This window comes from Pteropus medius, unplaced genomic scaffold (assembly GCF_902729225.1).
Source record: "Pteropus medius unplaced genomic scaffold, Ma_sr-lr_union100, whole genome shotgun sequence".
Classification (NCBI taxonomy): Eukaryota; Metazoa; Chordata; class Mammalia; order Chiroptera; family Pteropodidae; genus Pteropus; species Pteropus medius.
In genome coordinates, this window is record NW_024354500.1 from 20972434 (window position 1) to 20981118 (window position 8685).

The following is an 8685-nucleotide window of genomic DNA, read 5'->3' on the forward strand; positions in this document are numbered from 1 at the left end:
GCTACATTGTAATCAGGTTGCTACTTGAGCATGAAATCAGTGCAAGAAGACTTAAGGTAGGCGATCCTAATGGCTGTTGCCACCAATTGAGACAGCCTAATGCATCTGTGTTACAAGAATTTATGTGCCAAAAAGAGAGACGGAATGTGAAAACGTAACCAATGTTTTGCCTCTCTTGGGTAATTCTAGAGACAGACTAAAAAAGTCATTACTCCCTTTTTCTAGACTTCAGGGTACACTCCGTTCCTTTTGGTCCCACGCCCTTTCTCTATAGTCTCTATAGCCATGACACTTGAACATCTTAGGCTTTTTTTTTTTTTTTTAAGCTGTGACTATCAATGTAGTTATCGTGATTGCAAAGTCTCTGATAGATCCTCCTGTCTCCCCACCTTGGGAGTGTCTAAGAATGCTTACTTGGGTTTATGCATAAGCCTTGGTCATCCCTCTATATCATCATCTGTAGCCTTCAGACATTGGTATATCCAAAGAGGAGCAGCTCCAATTTAGAATTTTCTGCTGCCTATGTAGCAATGAAATTGCATATCTATCAATGACTACAGCTACCAAGATTTCTTGCCTGAGGTATAGCATCAAAAAGGTCTCCCTTAGTCCACTCTTACCCTCCTATAATCTATTCTCCATATAGCAGCTCAGAGGTATTACAGATTTGATTCTAGACTGTTTCAATAAAGCAAAAAATGCAATAAAGCAAGTCATATGAATTTTTTTGTTTCCTAGTGCATATAAAAGTTATGATTATGTTATGCTATAGTCTATTAAGTATACAATAGCATTATGTCTAAAAACAATTCACATATCGTAATTAAAAAATACTTTATTGCTAAAAAACACTAACTGTCATCTGAGCCCTCAGTGAGTCATAATCTTTTTGCTGGTGGAGGGTCTTGCCTTGATGATGATGGCTGCTGACTGATCAGGGTGGTGATTACTAAAGGCTGAGGTGACTGTGGCAACTTCTTAAACTAAGACAACAATGAGTTTTGCTGGATCAATTGATTCTTCCTTTCATGAGCAATTTCTCTACAGCATTCAATGCTGTTTGATAGCATTTTGCTTACAGTAGAACTTCTTCCAGGATTAGAGTCAATCCTTTCAAATACTGTAGATGCTTTATCACCTAAGTTTATGTAGTATTCTAAATCCTTTGATGTCATTTCAGCCATCTTCACAGCAGCTTCACTAGGAGTAGATTCCATCAACATCAAGACTTAGTGCTTTACCTTGCACTTTTATGTTACGGAGACGGCTTCTTTCCTTAAACCTCATAAACCAACCTCTGTTAGCTTCTGTAGCTTCCACACCTTTCTCAGCTTAATTGGAGAGAATTAAGGCCTTGCTCTGGATTAGGTTTAGGCTTAAGGAGATGTTATGGCAGGTTTGATCTTCTATCCAGACAATAAAACATTTTCCATATCAGCAATAACAATGTTTCACTTTCTTATCATTCATGTGTTCACCCCAGTAGCACTTTTAATTTCCTTCAAGACCTTTTCCTTTGTATTCACAACTTGGATAACTGTTTGGTGCAAGACGCCTAGCTTTCTGCTTGTTTTAGTTTTTAACATGCCTTCCTCACTGCGCTTAATCATTTCTAGCTTTTGATTTAAAGTAAGAGACATGCAATTCTTCATTTCACTTGAACACTTAGAGGCCATTATAGAGTTATTCATTGACCAAATTTTGATATTATTGTGTCTTAGGGAATAGGGAGGCCCCAGGAGAGTGAGAGAGACAGGAAAACAATAGGTCAGTGGAGCAGTCAAAACACACACATTTATTAAGTCACCATCTTCTACGGGCATGGTGGCAACCTAAAAACAAATGTAATAGTAATAGTAACATCAAAGAGTACTGATCATAGATCACTGTAACACATAATAATAATGAGAAAGTTTGAAATATTGTGAGAATGTGGCACAAAGTAAGCAAATACTATTGTAAAAATGACACTGATAGACTTGCTTGACACAGGGTTGACACAAAGCTTCAATATGTAAAAAGTGCAATATCCGCAAAGTATAATAATGTGAGGGATGCTTGTAATTGTTTAAATTCATGTCAGGTCATGGCACTCCTTTGCTAAAACTTTCCAATGGCTTCCCTCACTCAGAAAAAGTTTTTGTCTTCTGTTATTCTCTCCCTGGATGACTCTGCTCCAGCCACATTGGCTTCTTGCTGTTTTATGAACACACTAGGCACCTTGGACCTTTGCCCTCGGTGTTTCCTTGGCCTGGTATTCCCTGTCTCTGATATCCTCTTGGCCTTCCCTGCTCACGAAATTTAAAAAGCAAACTTCTTCTCTGTACTCTTTTCCTGCTTTATTTTCTTCATGGCACTTATGCTATTAATCCACTGTATATTTTTTTATTTGTCTATCACCTGCATCTTGGCACTAGATGATGAACTCCACAAGATCTGAGGTTTTGTCTGTTTTGCTCTCTGCTGCATTCTCCATGAAAACTGGGACAGTGAAGGCTCTGTCATGCAGTAGGTGCTCCATAAGCATCTGTTGAATAAGTGAATCCAAAGTCTTTGCTTTCATTCTTTTCATGAAGGTGCAGATATTTGAAAGTAATCATGAGACAGGTACTTCTCTCTCCTTCCCTCTCTCTCTCTCTCTCTCTCTCTCTCTCTCTCTCTCTCTCTCTGTGTGTGTTTAGAAGGAAAAACCTACTAAAGCAAAAAAGTATTTATTTTTGGTTTCTGTATTAGTCCATGTTCTCCAGAGAAACAGAACCAATAGGATGTGTGTATATACATATATATGAATACCAATAGGATGTGTGTATATACATATATATGAATACAAATATAGAAATATAAAGAGAGAGAGAGAGAGAGAGAGAGAGATATGAGGGAATTTGCACATGTGATTGTGGGGGCCTGAGAAGTCCAAATCTGAGGGGTAGGGCAACATGCTAGAAACCCAGATAAGAGTTGCTCTTGCATTTTGAGTCCGAAGGCAGACTATAGACAGAATTGCCTCTTCCTCTGGGAAACCCCAGTCTGTTCTCTCTTAAGGCCTTCAATTGATTAGATGAGACCCACTCACATTATGGAGGATAATCTGCTTTACTCTAAATTTACTGATTTTAATGTTAATGCCATCTAAAAATACCTTCATAGCAGTATCCATATGGTACTTGATCAAAAACTGAGATGTCATGGCCTAGCCAAGTTAGCACATAAAATTAACCATTACAGTTGCTCGCTATTGCTTTTTCTGGCACCTGCATTCACCTGAAATCTACTGGGAGAGAGCTATTGTTTATGCAGCTGAATATTGCTGGTAGTTCATGTTGAACCTTGTGCTTGCTTTTTTTTAATCTGTATCAGCAGAAAATGTATTAGTTTACTGGTCTACTACTTTATTAATTACTAACTTGCTCCTACCTTAGCTTACCCAATCTTTTCTGATCAATAGGTTATTTATGTTCCCATAACAATGAATTCTCAACTCATAGAGTCTTATAAACTCATTTTAATACGGATTACTTTTCAAAAGGATAGACTTTTAAAATACACATAAACAAAACTTTAGGTTTAAAAAATACATTCAAAATTATTTCATCAAAGCTATTTAAGGTTTAAAAACGATAACAAAAAAGTATTTTGGACATGATTTGAAAGTAGGAGTTTATTTTATACTCTGTTTTCTATACAAGCCCTCAATAATATACTTTTATTTTCTGAACTGCTGTTCATCTCATCATTATTCTTAAAAATGCTTTTACCAGAGCAGTTACTGGTTGATTATTAACTCTTGATTATAGCCTTCCAGATGCCAGGGTCATGAATTCAATTTTCACATAGTTTAATAGCCTCAATTGCTTTGGGGTCTGTGGCACCACTCCTAGGCCATCTCTAGCCATTGTGCAAATGCATGTTTGGGGACCCACAGGGCACTGTCCAAAAGAGTGGATTGATGTGTGCAAAGCTGTAGTTGTTAATGAAAAGTCAGTTGGAAGTCTGTCACCCACCCCCATTAATAGTGGTTCGGTAGTGTACACGAAAGCACTTTGAAAAAAGAGCATGCTTTTTTTGTTGTCAATTGTTTATTTGTGTTTTCCTCCTCAAAGACAGAAGAAAAGAATTCCAAGGGAAATTTTCTTTTTATATTTCTTCTCCCAGACATTCTGAAGATTTCTCTAACAATTTCATGTATTTTTTCAGAGTGACTTTTTATATTTGCATGAAAATCATGATTTCTCAGATTTTCCTTCTGAACCTTTGAGGTAGGTAGAATGTCTGTAAGGTACATGGAAATAAATATGACTTTGTCTTGTGCTTCCAGGACACTTTTAGATTAGATCATGCTTTTGGAAAGCTTTCCAATATCTGGCATACAAATAAGTAAATTTCTCATTATGTTTTCCTTTTCTTTTTTTAAAAATGATGTTTTCAAATTATGGCTAGTAATCTGATAAATGGTTGAGAAAGTTTTAGTTGGATGTTAGAAATTTCTTTTTTGTGTCGAATACTTAAGGTGGTTTGAAAGGGGTGATTAAGAAATGAGAGAATGGATAATTATTTGATATTTGAAATTTAGGTTGTGCCCTTAACAGCAATTCTTAGAACAGATCACTGTGCCCTGCTTGTCCACTGCTAACATTACAACAGAAGCACCTCAGACTTTCAGGGTTTGAAGTAAGGGTACCTTATTAGTACTACCCCATCAGCTAATCTCTTTCCAACTTTCTTCTTTTTTAACTTATTTTTTTAAAATTTTTAATTAAGTTTATTGGGATAACATTGGTTAATACAATTATATAAGTGTACATTAGTGTACATTATCAAGTGTACATTATCATTTGATATTCTATTGTGTGTTTACCACCCAAAGTCCAGTTTCCTTCAGCTACCATATATTTGATCCCCTTTACCCACTTCACCTTCCCCCTAAACCCTATATTTGACATCTTTTACCCTGTCTACCTCTCCCCTCTTCCCCCACACCACTAGTAACCACTAGTCTATAGTCTTCTGGTAACCAGTAGTCTACAGTCTATGTCCATGAGTCTTTGTTTGTTCTTTCCAACTTTCTGATAGAGACTTCTTCTCGGATTTTATCGAGGTTGGGTGAGAAAAAGCTCTGAACAGTTCATTTTTTGTTGAGAACTAAAACTCTAATGGAATCTAGAATTCTCTAATTAACACAGCTTGTCCATTTAGCAGTATTTAGATAGATCTTATCCCTTCCCACTTCAATGAAACAAGTAACTGTTGAGACTTGCAAAAGTTCTGTGTCAGAGTTTGGTAGCATGAATTTGTAGACCGTTAGCCGTGGTTCCCACAGACTCATAGCTTAGCAAACTGAGCAACATTACACCCTTGTCTTCTGAATCTGCTTTCATATTAGCACAGTTTCTTGTAATGTAGTTTTCCTTTTTTCATTTTTGAGCCTTTCTTCATATTGTTCTTAAGTAATTAAAAATATGTTTAACTGTGAATTCATAAATATACTCTTGTAAAAAAATGAATTTCAGACATTATAGCTAAAGCCCAAGTTCCCTGTGACCATTCCTGTTCCTGATGACTTCTCTGGAGGCAATCACTGCTGTTATCAGTTGGCGTGTCTTTTGCTGCTCTTTCTTTACAGATTTACATATATATATATATATATATATATATATATATATATATATATATATATATACAGGATATACATACTTAGGAGTACAGTATGTGTGGGAACATGCAGTTTAAAAAATGTATCACATTGTCTTTGTTTCTAATTTAGATCTTCAGGTGCCAAGAATATTTATTATTTGAGTTTTGCTACACTTGGTTAAATATCTCTGTGGACTTTGTCACATTCCAGACTTCCTTTTCCTTATCAGGTTCCCACACATTTCTAGTGATAGTCGTTGACATTTTCATTTTATTTTGGCCCCAAGATATAGCACAATGTGGTAACACACTTGTAGTGCTCATATACACATCTTATCACCAAACATATTCTAATCTCAGCTTGCAAACCAGGGCTGGATCAAATAAAATTGGCCAAGAAAAATGCCTTTTCTTGTGGTTTTCACTCTTAGTCTGGTGGCCATTATGGAAGTTTTAAGTGGCACGGAATGTCAGTTAGGGATAACTGGAAAAAGGCATTATAATTTTTAAACTTCTTCCTTTTCCTAGAGTCACAGAAGGTTTTATGACATTGGCAGTCTGAAGTTACCTTGAAATGCTCATATAGAATCATTGTCTCATTGAAATGGAAAATATAGCTCAGTTGGTCAACAATATCCCCCAGCCACCATTCTACAGGTAGGCCTTGCAGTAGATTTGTTGCTAATAAAAGTTAAGGCCCAGTGTTTGTACATGACATCATATTTAAGTTGGAGTAATAGAGTGTCACAGCCAGGAATTCTTGCTGTAAGATATCCATCAGAACCATTAGATTGTTGAATTGAGTCTGCACACTCTCTTGTTGCTGCTTTTTGGTCTGCTACTTCCTCTTGCCTTTATACTGGCTTTGCCTTCCCCCCGCCCCCCAACCCTAGCCCACTACTTGCAATTGCTGCTCCCCTATAACTATAGAATGTACTGGGCTTTGTTTTGCTGTGGTATAGATTCAAGCTCTTTCTCCACAACTTTTAAGTTCTGGAACCTAACATGAGTAAGCTTGCTTTGTCCTTGTTCTATCAATCTTTTGATATGCCAATAAATTAGCCAGCCATGGTCAATCTTGGTCCAATTATGTGTGTCTTGAGTAGGGAATGAAATTACATTGTACAATCATGGCTATCTGGACTGGTTCCTGGGGTATGAAACAGTTAAAAGTAGTTTGCAGAGATAGAGGCTGTGGATGGGGCAAGTACCTCCAGACATACCTGCTACTAGGAGCACCCACAAGCATTTAAACAAAAAGCCCTTTGGTAAATATGCCAAAGTAGTCGATTCTTTTCTTTTATCTTGGAACAATGTTCTGTACACAGCACACTGGCACAACAAATTATGTATCATTACCAGCAGAAGCGTGGTGTGATTACAATTATTGGAAAGCATAATTTGATATGGCAATGATAAGATTCTTCAGAGAAGGAAAGAGGACAACAGAATTTTCCTTCTATTTTAATTTCAATCCAGTTACGAAATTTACATTTTCTCTTCAGTTTTACAAAAAATACAAGTGAAAATTTTATTTTATAATTTAAGACTTTTTTTCATGAATTTAACTTTTTCTTTTCTGTTACTTGTAAATTTGATACTTCAGCAAGAACATCTGATTCTACCTCTACAATATATCCTGAATTTGACCATTTCTACCATATCCACTGGTCATTGTTATTTCTCTGCTTAAAATCCTCTAATATCTAATCACTACATTTAGAGTAGTACCCAAACTCCATATCAAGGTGAACAAAAGCCCATAATCACATCTCAGCCTATTTCCCAGACTTTATCTCCTACCACTCTCATTCCTGTATACCATGTTCTATCCCATGTAGCCATCTACCCTTTCTTCCAACAGCTAATCTTATTCTCATCAATGTGAGTTTTTACTTATTTTGCTTGTTCCCTCTGTCTGGAACTCTCTTTTCCCAGATCTTGACATAGTTGGCCACTTCTCATCTTTTTTGGCATAAATGCAAATGTAACCTTCACATACAGATGTTCTGTATCAAATAGCCCTTCCTCCTCACAGCTCTTTATTTCATCATCCTTTCAAATTTTCTTCATAGTTTTTTTCACCATAAAAAAAAAACAACCCTTATTTTATTTTTAGGTACTTGTATTATCTGTGTCTATTCACCACAAGGAATGTTCACGAGTGCAAGAATTTTGTATTGTTTATTGATGTATCTTCAGTGTCCAGGATAATGTCTAGTATATGATCATCACTCTCTAAATATTTGCTGACTGAATGAATAAAAAGAAGAAAAAAAATGAATGAATATTGTCATGTTTCACCTTCATTATGTTTCTTACAGTTATATGTATATCTGTATTAAAAAATTGGGTGAGGCACGCATTTTGAAATAGGAATTCTTATTTGTCCCTGGACCTCCTTAATGCAATAACTGTAAATCTAAATCTTGTCGATATGTCTATAGACACATGTTTTAAGTGTTCATTGGAAAATTTCATAAATTACTACTATATCCAGAGAACACAATAAAGAGGCCAGCAAAATTTTTCTTGGAGTCAGACAGCTGTGGGTTTGAATCCAAGGTTGGTAGCTTACTGACCTTGCCACTTTAGGCAAGTGGCTTAACGGATGTGAAATGACTGGTACTATGCTCAATAATGCGTAGTAGTTGTTCTCATTGCATTGCACATCACTTTTTATTAAATAAGTTTGTAGGCATTTCGTGTGTCCTCTGCAGTTGCTACTAGCAGATTGGGGCCAAGTTTGAGAAACAGCACTCATGAGAAAATTTTAAAAAATGTATACAAACTTGACCATTTAGTTAAAATACTGTTTCTATATAGGTAGTCTTCTAAATGAGTCTCTTTATAGTAACAACTTTTATCAAGAGGCAAAATATATAGCTATAAATAAGAATTTAGTATATTTTACAGTGTCACATCTCATAAATTTGAGAATTTTACAATTCATAAGTAAAATGCACAAAGCGAAAATGAAGGTAAGATACATAAACTTATTTTTGAAAACAAAAAATAATCAAGTAGGTTTGCATATTTGCTCATTAATTTATC